This window comes from Oratosquilla oratoria, chromosome 11, assembly GCF_046742065.1.
Source record: "Oratosquilla oratoria isolate Oo_2021 chromosome 11, ASM4674206v1, whole genome shotgun sequence".
Lineage (NCBI taxonomy): Eukaryota > Metazoa > Arthropoda > Malacostraca > Stomatopoda > Squillidae > Oratosquilla > Oratosquilla oratoria.
In genome coordinates this window covers 29,303,093-29,318,286 of record NC_134787.1, presented here as the reverse complement: position 1 = coordinate 29,318,286, position 15,194 = coordinate 29,303,093, and the positions used below count along the sequence as shown (strand labels likewise).

The following is a 15,194-nucleotide window of genomic DNA, read 5'->3' as shown; positions in this document are numbered from 1 at the left end:
CTTTAAGATCTCCACAGATCAACCATTTATGTTCCTGGTAGTTCAGAGCAGACAACAGACGTTCCATGCTTTTGTGGGATTCTTTCATTTCGACTGAATGCCCAACAGGGATCGATGAAAACTTATTTCCGTTATTCAGAAGAACTGCATTGAGACTTCTGTTAGATGAGTCCATGAAAAGTCTCCATTTCATAGCATCATACTTTAGACCAAGTAATTCAATCAGGTCAGCAATATTGTTACAGTAGACCAGTAAAGATGTTTCATCAAACGTGAAGTGGAATATGCAATTAAGAAGATGAAAAATGGCAAAGCCCCTGGAGAAGACGAAATACCAGTTGAATTTTTTAAGGCAACAGAAGAAGTGGGAGTTGGGTGGATGACGAGAGTGGTCAACTCAGCATGGAGACAGGGTAAAATACCTGATGATTGGAGTAAGGCAATAATTTGTCCCATCTATAAAAAGAGACGAGGTAACATGCCCTAACTACAGAGGTATATCGCTGTTGTCGCATATGGGAAACTTTTATGAAAGAATATTATAAAGAAGGTTAAGAAGTGTTGTAGAGGACAAACTGGCAGAGTGACAATATGGATTCAGGCCTGGTAGAAGCACAATAGATATTATTTTCACAGCAAAGATTATTTTAGAAAAGAGTTGGGAATGGGATTTGGAGAAAAACGCAGTGTTTATTGATATGGAAAAAAACATTCGATTGTGTACCAAGGAAGGAAATTATGGGATGCACTTCAGCATAGTGAATATGGAATCTCCAGAAATATAATCAGGACAATAAAAATTATATATGATAAATGTAAGAGTAAGGTTAAGTTTAGAGATCAAGATACAGATTGGTTTGCAGTCAAGACAGGAGTAAGACAAGGTGGGGTTATATCACCACTATTATTCATAGTATTTATGGATAGATATATAAAAGAAATTAATGAAAACAATGACAGACATACTTCCGCTTACGCGGATGATATTGCAATAATATGTAACACTAAATGTGAGCTGCACAAAGCAATAGATAAGATATAGTGATGACCGAAAAGGGGATGAAAATTAATGTCACTAAATCAGATGTAATGAACATCAACAGAGAAAGTAAACAACTAAATATAAGTATTTGAAATGAAAGGCTGAGGCAGGTCACAAATTTTAACTATTTGGGAGTCAAGATGGATGAGGAGAACAGACAATAGATTGAAACTATTAACAGACTCAACATATTTAACCAAAACCTGGGTGCACTATACCCACTTACTAAGGGCAAAAATATACCGGTTAAATAATAAATCATTATGCATAATACAATACTCCGACCAATTCTAATATATGGATCAGAAGCATGGTCATTTACAACTGAAACGAAGTCAAAAATAGGAGCAGCGGAGATGAAAGTGCTTAGAAATATAAAAGGGGTGATAAAAATGGACAGAATCAGAAATACGCAAATCAGGGAGAAATTTGGAATAACAGACGTTATAGAAATCATAGAAACAAATAGACTTAGGTGGTACGGACATGTAATGAGCATGGACCAAGAGAGACTGCCAAGTCAAGCACTGACATGAAAACATAACACGAGAAGACCAATTAGTAGACCCAGAAAAAGATGGATTGACGGTGTAGGGGAAGTGCTTGAAAGAAGAGGTGAATATCTGCAAATTGTGGAAGTAGAAGAAAGATATCACAATAGAGAGGAATGGAAAAAATCGTTGAGACGAGGCCCGCTAGCTGACAGATATTACCCCACCAGGCGTCGGTTGAGGAAAAAAAAAAAAAAAAACTCAAGAAAGATTGGTGTGCTGCAAGAGAAGGAGGGATGGGTGGACTCTGTAACTCAGTAGTAACTCTGTAACTCAGTAGTAACTCTGTAACTCTGTAACTCAGTAGTAGTGGTAGTGGTAGTAGTAGTGGTAGCATTAGCAGCAGCAGTAGTAGTAGTAGTAGGATACACAACATCAAAATTAAATGCCCAGTATTGGCCAGGTATGTGGAGAACACATACAGAGAACCTGCAAACCTATTTGTCACCAACAGGGCTGAGAAGAAAGAAACGAAAGTGGAGATCATCAAATCCGCGGAAGGCACCACTCAGGGAGACCCGGTGGCCATGGCAATGTACGCGCTCGGTCTTATGCACCTGCAGCAGAAGATACAATATGAGGACACCAGGGTCAAACAGGTAGCATATGCAGATGATCTCACGGGGGCAGGAAAAGTAGCTGACTTAAAAAAGTGGTGGGATCTGGTGTTGGCACACGGCCCGGGCTTGGGTTACATTCCGAATGCAAAGAAATCTGTCCTCATAGTGAAGCCAGAGTACTTTAACAATTCCATAGTCCTCTTTGAGAACAGTGAAGTGAAGGTAACAAAAGAGGGGGAAAGACATCTCGGTGCAGTGATCGGCTCAGAATCCTTTAAAAAGCAATATGTTGAAAAGAAAGTTAACGAATGGGTGGCGGAAGTTAGGCTTCTAGCCAACTTTGCAAAGACCGAACCGCAGGCGGTATATGCCGCATCCATATATGGTGTGAAACATAAGTGGAACTACATATTAAGGACGGAACCGAACATCACCGACCTACTAAGACCCCTTGAAGAAACCATCAGAAACGAGCTGATACCGGCCATCACCAACGGACGGACAATAAACGAAGAGGAAAGAAAACTTATGGAAATTCCACCTAGAATGGGAGGGCTAGGCATCTCCAACCCGCTAAACCTTGCCGACACAGAACACCACAACTCCATGAAACTCACGTCCTTATTGACAAACAACATCGTGTCACAAGATCAACGGAACGAGACTATCATGGAGGAAATTAGAGAAATTAGAAGAAACATTTCAAAGGGAAGGGAGGAGAGGCAGAAGGAGGAACTTCAAGCACTTCTAGCTCGGCTATCGAATTATATAAAAAGAAAGATAACAATGGCGCAGGAAGTTGGGGCGTCCAATTGGCTGACAGCACTACCAATCAGGGGAAAGGGATTCACCTTAAACAAAAGAGAATTCACGGATGCCATTGCCCTGAGGTATGGATGGCCATTGGGAGGGCTGCCTAACAGATGCTCCTGTGGTGTACAATTTACTCCAGACCATGCGATGATATGCAAGCAGGGTGGATTCATTTCCATGCGACACGATGAGGTAAGAGATCTCACTGCCCAAATGCTTCAGGAGGTGTGCAAGGATGTGACTATCGAACCAACATGACTCCCACTAGGAGGGGAGAACTTCAGATACCGCACGTCCAACACATCAGATGAAGCAAGAGTGGATGTTAGCGCAAGAGGTTTCTGGACACGGGGACAATTGGCTTTCTTCGACATGCGAATATTTGATCCGATGGCCCCATGTTACAGCAACCTAACTATTGAGGCATCCCACTCCCGGAACGAGTATGAGAAGATCAGGATGTACGAAGAGCGTATACAGCATGTAGACCAGGGCTCATTCACTCCTATAACCTTTACGACTTCAGGTGAGATGGGTCCAAGAGCAAAGGCATTCTACTCTCGGTTGGCTGAGGTGATGGCTGAAAAGAAACAACAACCAAAAAGCAGCATTGTTTCTTGGATGAGATGTAGACTGTCATTCTCACTCCTAAGATCAGCCCTCCTATGCCTGAGAGGTACCAGGTCCCCACCGCCCAAATCAGCACATATACAAAACCTAGATTTTGAGCAGACGGTGGTTGACAGTAGGATAAATGATCTTTTGTATTAGGCATTATTAATAAAAAATAAATAGATAAATGAAAGGGTCGTCGACCACAGTTATTGGCGGGAGAGGGGCCAATGAACTGTGTCTGAAGGAGACAGATCCTGCTGCTCCCACCACACAGTTCCACGAGGATGGAGGTCATGTAAAAAAAAAAAAATAAAAAAAAAAGTAGTAGTAGTAGTAGTAGTAGTAATAGTAGTAGTAGAAGTAGTGGCAGTACTGTGTGGTGAAAGCAGTTAGGATCTGTCTTCCACAGACACAGTTCATTGGTCCCGCTCTCGCCAATGACTGTAGTCGATAGCCCTTTTATCTTTTATTTCATTCAACCTAGTACATTTTTTCATTCATCCTATTTTCCTCTACTGTCTGCTCAAAACAGAAGTTTTGTAGTTGTGCTGATTTCGGGGGTTAAGACATAGAACTGATCAAGTGAGAATGATAGTCTACATCGCATCCACGCCACAATACCTGTCTTCAGCTGATGTTTCTTTTCTGCCATCACCTATACCAGACGAACTTTTGCTCTTGGACCCATCCTACCTGGAGTCGTGATTGTTACCAGAATGGATGAGCCCTGGTGCACATTATGTACGCGGTCCTCGTATATCCTGACCTTTTCACTCTCATTTCGGGAATGGGCTGACTCAACAGTTTGGTCACTGTAACAGGGAGCCATTGGACCAAATATTTGTATGTCAAAGAAGGACAATTGGCGCCAGTAGTTCCAGTAGTGGTGGTGGTAGTAGTAGTAGTAGTAGTAGTAATAGTAGTAGTAGTAGTAGTAGTAGTAGAACTTCAGATACCGCACGTCCGACACATCAGATGAAGCAAGAGTGGATGTTAGCGCAAGAGGTCTCTGGACACGGGGACAATTGGCTTTCTTTGGCATGCGAATATTTGATCCGATGGCCCCCTGTTACAGCAACTTAACCATTGAGGCATCCCACTCCCGGAACGAGTATGAGAAGATCAGGATGTACGAAGAGCGCATACAGCATGTAGACCAGGGCTCATTCACTCCTATAACCTTTACGACTTCAGGTGGGATGGGTCCAAGAGCAAAGGCATTCTACGCTCGGTTGGCTGAGGTGATGGCTGAAAAGAAACAACAACCAAAAAGCAGCATTGTTTCTTGGATGAGATGTAGACTGCCATTCTCACTCCTAAGATCAGCCCTCCTATGCCTGAGAGGTACCAGGTCCCCACCGCCCAAATCAGCACATATACAAAACCTAGATTTTGAGCAGACGGTGGTTGACAGTAGGATAAATGATCTTTTGTATTAGGCATTATTAAAAAAATAAATAGATAAATAAAAGGGTCGTCGACCACAGTTATTGGCGGGAGAGGGGCCAATGAACTGTGTCTGAGGGAGACAGATCCTGCAGCTTCCACCACACAGTTCCACGAGGATGGAGGTCGTATAAAAAAGTAGTAGTAGTAGTAGTAGTATCGGTGGAGTGATGGGCTCTGAATCATTTAAAAAGCAATACATCAAAACAAAGTTAACAAATGGGTGGCGGAAGTTAGGCTACTAGCCAACTTTGCAAAGACTGAACCGCATATGCTGCATTCATTTATGGTGTTAAACATAAGTGGAATTACATTTTAAGGACGGTACCGAACATCATCGAACTATTAAGTCCTATTGAAGAAACTATTAGAAAAGAGTTGAATCCGGCCATCACCAACGGACGGATACCAAATGAAGAAGAAAAAAATTATTGAACTTCCACCACGAATGATTAGGCATCTCAAACCCGCTAAACCTTGGCAATATAGAACATCAAAACTCCCTGAAACTCACGTCCTCCCTAACAAACAACATCGTGTCACAAGATCAAAAGAAGGAGACTGACGTGGAGGAAATGAAAGAAATCAGAAGAAACATATCAAAAGTAAGGGAAGAGAGGCAGAAGGAGGAGCTTCGCGCTCTTTTAGATCAGCTATCAAATCCAATGAAAACATAGAAATGGCACAGGAAGATGGGGCGTCCAATTAGATGACATCACTACCAATCAGGGCAAAGGGATTCAACCTAAACAAAAGATAATTCACAGATGCCATTGCCTTACGATATGGATAGCCATTGGAAAGGATGCTTAACATGTTCCTATGGTGCACAGTTTAGTCCAAACCATGTCATGATATGTAAGCAGGGTGGATTCATCTGCATGAGACATGACGAGATAAGGGATCTCACTGTCCAAATGCTTCGGAAGGTATGTAAGGATGTAATCATCGAACCAAAATTACTCCCACTAAGAAGGGAGAAATTCAGGCACCACACGTCCAACACCTCAGATGAAGCACGAGTGGATGTCAGCGCAAGATGTTTCTGGACACGGAGACAAGTGGCTTTCTTTGACATGCAAATATTTGATCTGACGGCCCCTGTTAAAATAACCTAATTATTAAGGCATCCCACTCTCGAAACGAAAATGAGACAATCAGGATGTACGAAGAGTGTATACAAAATGTGGGCCAGGGCTCATTCACTTGTCTGGCAGAGGTGATGGGAGAAAATAAACAACAACCAAAAAGCAGTATTGTTTCGTGGATGAGATATAGACTGTCATTTTCACTCTTAGATCATCCCTCCTATGCCTAAGAGGTACCAGGTCCCCCACCGCCCAAATCAGCACATTTACAAAACCTCGATTTTGAGCAGACTGTAATAGATAGTAGGGTAAATGAACTTCTCTATTAGGTTTCATTAAAATTATAAATAGAATTGTATATAAAAGGGTAGTTGACCACACTCATTTGCGAGAGAGGGACCAATGAACTGTGTCTGTGGGAGACAGATCCTGACTGCTTTCACCTCACAGTTCCACGAGGATAGAGGTCGTTTCAAATATAAAAAGTAGTAGCGGCAGCAGCAGCAGTAGTAGTAGTAGTAGTAATAATAGTAGTAATAGTAGTAGTAGTAACTATTCGTCACTAACAGAATTGAGAAGAAAGAGACGAAAGTAGACGTCATCCAGCCATTGGAAAGTATTACGCAGGAAGACCCGGTGGCCATGGCTATGTAGGCTCTTAAACTTATGCACCTGCAGAAGAGGGTACAACATGAAGACACCAGGGCTTAACGGGGCAGGGAAAATAGCGGATGTAAGAAAGTGGTGGGATCTGGTGCAGACACATGGTTCGGACTTGGGTTATATACCGAATGCAAAGAATTCTGTCTTCATAGTGAAACCAGATTACTTTGAGGAGGCCGAAAATCTCTTTAACAATAGTGAAGTGAAGGTAACTAATTAGGAGAAAGACATCTTGGTGCAGTGATTAGTTTTGAATCCTTTAAAAAACAATATGTCAAAGACAAAATTAACGAATGGGTAGCGGAAGTTAGGCTACTAGCCAACTTTGCAAAGACTAAACTGCAGCCGGCATATGCCGCATTCATACATGGTGTTAAACACAAGTTGGATTACATCTTAAGGACGATACCGAATATCACCGAATTTCTAAATCCCCTTGAAGAAACCATCAGAAAAGAGTTATTCCCGACCATCACCAACGGACGGACACCAAACGAACAAGAAAAATAACTGAACTTCCATCAAGAATGGGAGGGCGAGGCTTCCCTAACCTGCATAACTTTGTCATCATAAAATAATAAAACACCCTAAAATTCATGTTCTTCCTGACAAACAACATCGTGCCACAAGATCAACAGAAAGAGGCCAACATGAATGAAATCAGAGAAATGAGAACCATATTAAAGGGCAGAGAAGTGATAGCAGATGGAGCTTCGCACCATAATGATCAGCTATCGAATCATATGAAAAGAAAGATAGGGCGTTCAATTGGCTGGCAGCACTACCAATCAGAGCAAAGTGATTCAACCTAAACAAAAGAGAATTCACGAATGCCATTACACTGGAGTATGGATGGCCATTGAATAGACTGCCCAATAGATGTTCCTGTGGTACACATTTTGATTCAAACCATGTGATGATATACAAGCAGGGTGGATTTATCTGCATGAGACATGACGAGATAAGGGATCTCACTGCCCAAATGCTCCGGGAGGTATGCAAGGATGTGACCATCGAGCCAACACTACTCCCCCTAAGAGGGAAGAACTTCAGGCACCTCACTTCCATCACATCAGATGAAGCACGAGTGGACGCCAGCGCAAGAGATTTCTAGACACGGGGACAACTGTTTATATATATATATATATATATATATATATATATATATATATATATATATATATTATATATATATATATATATATATATATATATATTTCATCCAATGGTTCCCTGTTACAATAACTTAACTGTTGAGGTGTCCCACTCCCGAAAGGAGAAAAAAAAAGGGGGGGGGGGATGTACGAAAAGCGTATACAAATGTGGACCAGGGCTCATTCACTCTTATAACCTTTACGATTTCAGGTGGGATGGGTCCATGGGCAAAGAGATTCTACACTCGTCTAGCAGAGGTGATGTCAGAAAAGAAACCACAACCAAAGGGCAGTATTGTGGTGTGAATGAGATGTAGACCATCATTCTCACTCTTAAGATCAACTCTCCTATGCCTGAGAGGTACCAGGTCCTCATCCCCTTAATCAATACACATACAAAACCTCGATTCTGAACAGAGGTGATGGCAGAAAAGAAAATACAACCAAAGGGCAGCACTGTGGTATGGATGAGATGTAGACTATCATTCAAGATCAGCTCTCCTATGCCTGAGAGGTACCAGGTCCTCATCCCCTTAATCAGTACACATACAAAACCTCGATTCTGAGCAGACTAGTAGAAAGTGTGGTAAATGAACTTTTGCATTAGGCTTCATTAGAGTTGATTGATAATTATATAAAATGGTAGTTGATTACAGTCATTGGCGAGAGAGGAGCCAATGAACTGTGTCTGTGAGAGACAGATCCTGACTGCTTTCACCACAATTCCACGAGGACGGAGGTCGTTATTATATACAAAAGTAGTAATAGTGGTGGTGGTAATAGTAGTAACAGTAGCAGCACAGCAGCAGCAGCAGCAGCAGCAGCAGTAGTAGTAGTAGTAGTAGCAGTAGTAGTAATAGTAGTAGTAGTAGTAGTAGTAGTAGTAGTAGTAGTAGTAGTAGTAGTAGTAGTAGTAGTAGTAGTAGTAGTAGTAGTAGTAGTAGTAGTAGTAGTAGTGGTGGTGGTGGTGGTGGTAGCAGCAGCAGCAATAATAGCAGTAGTATTTCTTTCGCATGCATGATAATGTCTGTCGACAAAGTAAATGTAATTTTGGTCAGTTGTGGCCCACCTCAAACACGACGGCTCGGCACGACACGGCGTAGCTTCGTTCCACTAACACTAGCGTTCCTCAGCTCCAAATAGTAGCAGGAAGACATGACAGGCTACTCGCTGCAGCCTGGCTACTTGCCTGCTATTTGACAACTAATAAGAATTCCCTGGTTCCTAGGTCAACACGAAGGACCAAATGTACGCTGTTTCCCCCATTAGGAAAAAAACAAAATTAAAAGCATGAAATAACCGTTCTGTCGTTACGAAAGTGTTCATATCATATAAAAAACCAAGCGTGTGAGGTTTCACTCTTAACTTGCCTGTCAATTGCCAGTTAAAGGAATTCTCAAGATAGTACATTTGGAAATCCAGAAATCAACGAATTTCACAGACATGTACACCTTACCTGTAAGAAGTCACAGTCACAACGAAGTTTGATAATATTGGTGATGAAACTATTAATATCTATCAGATCTGCAGTAATGGCTAATTTTTACCTTGTCAAACACCATTTCACAGGCACAAATTAGTTTATGCAAACAGCAAAAAGAATATCCTGCTGAAAAGTGGTATTCATGGACATTGCAGATTTCTGTATAGCAAGAACACTAAGAGAAATGTTTGCATAAGCAAATGTATTCAAAGACGACTGGCCACCATGTTGACGTATGAGAACACTGCGCTACAAACAGGACTACCAGTGCACAGATATAAGGAACACTTGACTTCGTAACAAAAATTTAGCTACAAACCCGATTGTCGTTAACTTGTTTTGCCTAACTGCACCTACACACTGGGCACCACGTAACCCAAGTTACAACCGTTCGCTTTCTGCCTAGTGCGGAGGCTCTTCGTGGCGCGGCATCGCTAATATAGGAAGGCTGCCAAAAAACCCTTCAGTCGGAGGGTGAGGGTCTTAAGAGATGGAGGTTAAAAGTGTGCCAAGTTTATGCATGTCTAAACCACGTGGTTGCCAGCGTTGTCAGCATGGATGCAGTGTTCATTTTTCAAGTGACTTTTTTTTTTTTTTTTTTTTTTTTTTTTTTTTTTTTTTACTTTTTTAGGTTTGCGGGGTCCGGACCCCAACCTTGCGGTGGTCCGGAATAATTCACACATGAAACAGGTGTCCACGTGATGCCACTGTTAGGAGTGACGATACCCAGGGGAGGGCATCTCTCAGCCTAAAGCAGCGCCAGCGAAAGGTGTGCCCCCAAGAAGCTGAGGGTTGCCTCAAAAGGGGAGACGGCGAAGACTGGTGCCGCGACACCCCTGCCGCGGTGAGTGGCGAGTTGAGACCTAGCGAAGAATGGCAGTGGGTCGGCACTCAAACAGGTAGTGGTGTAGGGGCTGTTGCACCGCGCGTGGCCCCACAAATTTTGCAGCGGTTGTGATTGTCTTCCCGCGTGTAACACTAGCCACCCACAACGATATCCAAGGCGGATCCTGTGGAAGTGCGTTAAGTATTAAGTGATCAGACCAATTCAAATACGGTTTAGCTTTCACATATGTAAGAAACCAGAGAATTTACCTTAGAATAAATCATTATCGTATTTCCTTATATGAGGTATATATATATATATATATATATATATATATATATATATATATATATATATATATATATATTTGAATCCACTTGTTCTTCTTTTCTAATTTTCCAAAATTCTTGAATGGTCTCTTGTTCTAGTACACAGGATTACAAAGGAAGAGCATGCCGACAGATCTTTTGGTCTCTAGAACTAGGTACTAAGATGCGAAAAAAATTAATAATCACAAAAAATAAATTAATAAACAAATATATGAATAAATAAATGAATAGAATTAATGAATAGATAATCATAAATTATAAACAAACAGATAATGATGACTTATAATTAATGATTAATAAAACAGATAAATTATAACTAATAGATAAATAATAATGAATAAGTAAATAAAATTAAATAAATGGAAGGCATTACAGCATATTGCTCAGGCGTTTATCTAAATAAATCTTAAAACTTCGAGCTGTACTACACTGCACTGCCTTTGCAGGAAGTTTATTCTATTCACTTACTACACGGTTAGCAAAGTTGTGTCTACCCACTTCCAAATTAAATCTGCTTCCTGGCAGTTTGAGACCATTATTTCTTTCTGATTTGCATTCACTATGAAAATTTAGTCATTTTTTATGTTAATTCCCTTTAGATCTTAAAGACCTGTATCAAATCACCCTGGAGTCTACACTGTATTTATTTATTTTATTATCACTATTTTTGGAGAAAAGTGGGAGGTGAGCCAGCTGTTGTTTGCAGACGACACTGCGCTTGTGGCAGGGTCAGAGGAGGGATTGAGGAAGCTGGTGGCAGAGTTTGGGAGAGTATGTGATAGAAGAAAGCTAAAGATAAATGTGGGTAAAAGTAAGGTGATGAGATGTACAAGGGGTGAAAGTGGCAGTAGACTGGAAGTGAACATTAAGGGAGAGCGACTGGAGGAAATGGATAGTTTTAGATACTTGGGTGCAAGTGTAGCAGGAAAAGGTGGAGTGAAGGTGGAGGTAGAATGTAGATTGAGAGAAGCGAGTAAATGCCTTGGTGGTTTAAAGAGTGTAATGAGAAATAGACATTTGGGAATGGATGCGAAGAGGAGACTGTATGAAGGAGTGATTGTGCCAACAGCATTGTATGGGGCAGAAACGTGGAACATAAGAGAAGAAGAGAGAAGGAGTTTGAATGTGTTTGAGATGAGGTGTCTGAGAAGTATGGTGGGGGTTACAAGGCTAGATAGAGTGAGAAATGAGGAGGTGAGGAGGAGAACAGGGGTGAAAAAGGATTTGGGAGATAGGGTTGATGAAAGAATATTAGGATGGTTTGGACACATGGAAAGAATGAGTGAAGAAAGACTAGTAAAAGAGGTATGGAAGGCAGATGTGGAGGGAGTGAACATGAGGGGACGTCCTAGGATGAGGTGGATGGATGGGGTGAAGGGGGCTTTGGGGAAGAGGGGAATGTCTGTTGAGGAAGGAAGGGAGAGGACGGAAGACAGAGGTGAGTGGAGAATGGTTGTATATGGATGATGTTGTGACTGCATGAGGAGGAATGGGCGGGGGGGTGGGGGGTGGGGTAGTATGTGTGAGTAAATTTTGACGCAGCCCGAAGGGATTTCTCCCCGTCCTCTCCTTATATGCAAAGGGGGACGGAGAGGGGGGGTCGCCGATTAAATGAAGCGGCCTTGCTGTGGATGTACTGTGTCTTGCGACACTGCTTCTGACCCAGGGCGGTGGGCAGGGTGCAGGGATGACCCGTCATCCAGGAGGTGCTCAGATGAGAGGAAGGGTGGGAGGGGTGTGGAGTGTATTTAGGGATGAATTGGGTGGGAGTGTTTTTATGCCTTTCCCTTTTTGGCTACCTCCCTTGGAAGGGGGAAAAAGCCTTGGTATATGTATGTATGTGATACTATTTTTTTAGGGAAAATATAATCATATGTCTTGGTCAATTTTTCTTTCTCCTCTATATATGGTCGTTGAACGAAACTATTTTTCCCTCTCCTCTCCATATCATGGACACAATAATAGAAAGTGGTTTTACGTTTCCCATCTCATGGTCACAGATATTACTTTGTACCGTTAGACTCTTATCTGTCTGTAACATTGTCACGCACGTTTCTTCTTAACTTGCTTTGATCATAACCATACTATGGTACCTTGTAAAGATGATTCCAAAGATAAACCCTATCAGTCATAATGTTGACAATCTATATATATATATATATATATATATATATATATATATATATATATATATATATATATATATATATATATATATATATATATATATATATATATATATGGCCGAAAATGAAAATTACGTCAAACGTGACTGACTTTGATATTTGACACGAGGGTCAGAATACTCAAGATATGTTCTTATCGTCGCCTGATTTGTTCCTCCAGACAAATCCCTTTACAACAAAAATGTAGATCCAATTAACACTTAATAATTGTAACATATCATCTAGCATATACTGAAGCTCTTCGGCTCTTGCGACACTACTCTCGCCTAGTGGGCTTTATCTTTACTTTGGTTTTTCCATTTTTTTTACTATTCCATATATTTATTCTTTGTTTTAATTTCCCCTACCAAGCTGTATAGCTAAAGCCACCCCCCCCCCCACCTCCTCATACACTCGCAGGTCGCCTGTCCGGCCATCCACTGCAACCAACAAGTATACGCACACGGGAGCGACCGTCACACTCACAGTCGTGAATTCGCCCAAACCTTCAGTTCAAGCAAGTGCGGCATAGTTTGCGGACAAACATGGCCTCTACAGTGAACGATACAGAACTAGAATTCCTCGCTATAACAGCCGTAGCAGTGGTAATTAATGACAACAACAAGAAAAGAAGGCAAAGAAAAATGTGGGCCAAGGAGTGGCTGCAGAAAAGAAAAGAACTATCTCACTTAAACTTGTTGGTGGAGCTAAGGCTACACCTAGGATGTTGTTTGAAATTCGGGAATATAATTCCCACGGGCTTTTAAGTGAGCCCGTTGGAAGGGTGATTCAGTATGAGTGTGTGTGGTCTCGGACACACATTCACACACTCACCAGATATGCATACCTATGTAGGATATGTATGCATATCCCGTTGAATGCACCCTTTGCTCATACTTACAGTGGTATAATTCTATGAATCAATAAACAGAAGAGAATTTAAAGGGGGGCTGACACTCCACCAGACGACGCAATTCGTATTGGTCAAGGTGACTACAAAGTCGACACACTAGACCCTCAGATGTTGTCGGGGGCCCTCTCTTCAGAAGAGCAGTTGCGGTGCAATGTTATAAGTAGTGCTCAAGGGTGGCGGCTATGTTGGCATCTTCTTTCTTCTTGTGTTGGATTGCTTTTGATTTGCCAGATACAATGGTCCTCCAGCGTCAGTCGGAAGAGCAGAGTTTCTATTTTTCTAGGCTTAGAGCGAAGAAGTACAAGAGGTTCATAGTTTGTGACTGCCCTGCACCACCTCGCCCTCTCTGATACCTCTGCCTCCAGTCTGTGCTGGAGGAACCATTGTACCTGGCTAAGAGACCTGGTGCGTATGCGCTACTGATTTCTGCTGAGAGGGACGACAACATCGACTTCGGGTCTTTGGCACGCCGCCTCCGCTGCCGCGTCGGGTAGCTCATACAGGATGTCCATATGGTTCGGCACCCAGTTGAGCGTAACACTCCTGCCTTGCTGGTGTAGCTTCAGCAGGAGTGCTAGGATGGAGGTAGACCACCACAGAACCAGATCGAGATATTAGAACATGCTATAACCCTCCTTGGACCGATATGGCCTCAACTTGGAGAGTAGACGCATGATCAGATTCTCTCCTGCCAAAGGTCAATCCATCCGTCATGAAGGCAGGCCCCGCACTACGAGACCTGTTGTGGTCTAGATCGTCGTCCCAGTTCTCGGCAGTGCTAGGTGATTGGTTTAGTTACCTACGAATGGTTGAGGAAACGTATTTACAGTCATTGTCCATAGTAGGTCTACTCATTGAAAAGCAAGATACGCACATACAGAAGGCAACTACAGTGAATGAAAGAATAATGGCAACTCCGCTTTTCGGCCACGGGATGTTCCCATGAAAACCTGAAATACTTTGTATGTATTTCTCCACAGAATTCCGAAAAGAGCTCCTCAAATTATTATCTTTATTTTTTTTAGTCACTGTTTCCCTTGTTACTAAGGGATCTTTTTATTTTTATTTTCCAATTAGTATATCATATGCATGATTTTCCTTTTGTTTATCACCATATTCTTTGGCTTTTACTTTTCAAAGACGTGGGTCTCGGTAAAGTTCAATGGATTCGGTCCAAAACAGCTTTTCTTCTTCATCGTGATTTCTATCTGCCATGTTCTCACTATGCTGCCGAGTGTTGGACTGAGGGTTGTAGGCCGGAAGTACCCCCCACACACTAAAACAGACCGGAACCGGATCTTGCCTGGCCAGACGCAACCTAGCGGAATCTGGTCAGTCCAGCAGTCTCAGTGGCGGCCTGAACAGGCCACCTCAGTCTGGCCTGCACAGTCCTGATTTTGTTCGGCGGCCTGCGAATTTTTGGGCTGCTTAAGACGGCTGAGAGGATGGTCTTCTCTCGCATCCACTGGCGAATTGGGGCCCTGCACCAACGTGTTTTCTGCTTCACACAGGGGTTGGGTACGGATGGGAGTATAATCACACTGTT

At 42.2% G+C, this 15,194-nt stretch overlaps 1 protein-coding gene across 3 annotated transcripts in view; it reads right to left on the bottom strand.

The window, feature by feature from the left end:
* Positions 1-10,036, bottom strand: part of LOC143029703 (protein-lysine N-methyltransferase SMYD4-like) — a 111,444-nt gene extending 101,408 nt beyond the window's left edge. The window contains exon 1 of one of the 3 annotated variants that reach the window (XM_076192546.1): positions 9,735-10,036. The gene's annotated coding sequence lies outside the window, so the exon portion shown is untranslated. Of the gene's footprint in view, positions 1-9,388; positions 9,538-9,734 lie in introns of those variants that run through there. The other 2 variants (XM_076192545.1, XM_076192547.1) reach the window with 2 other exon arrangements.
* Positions 10,037-15,194: the final 5,158 nt, after the last annotated feature.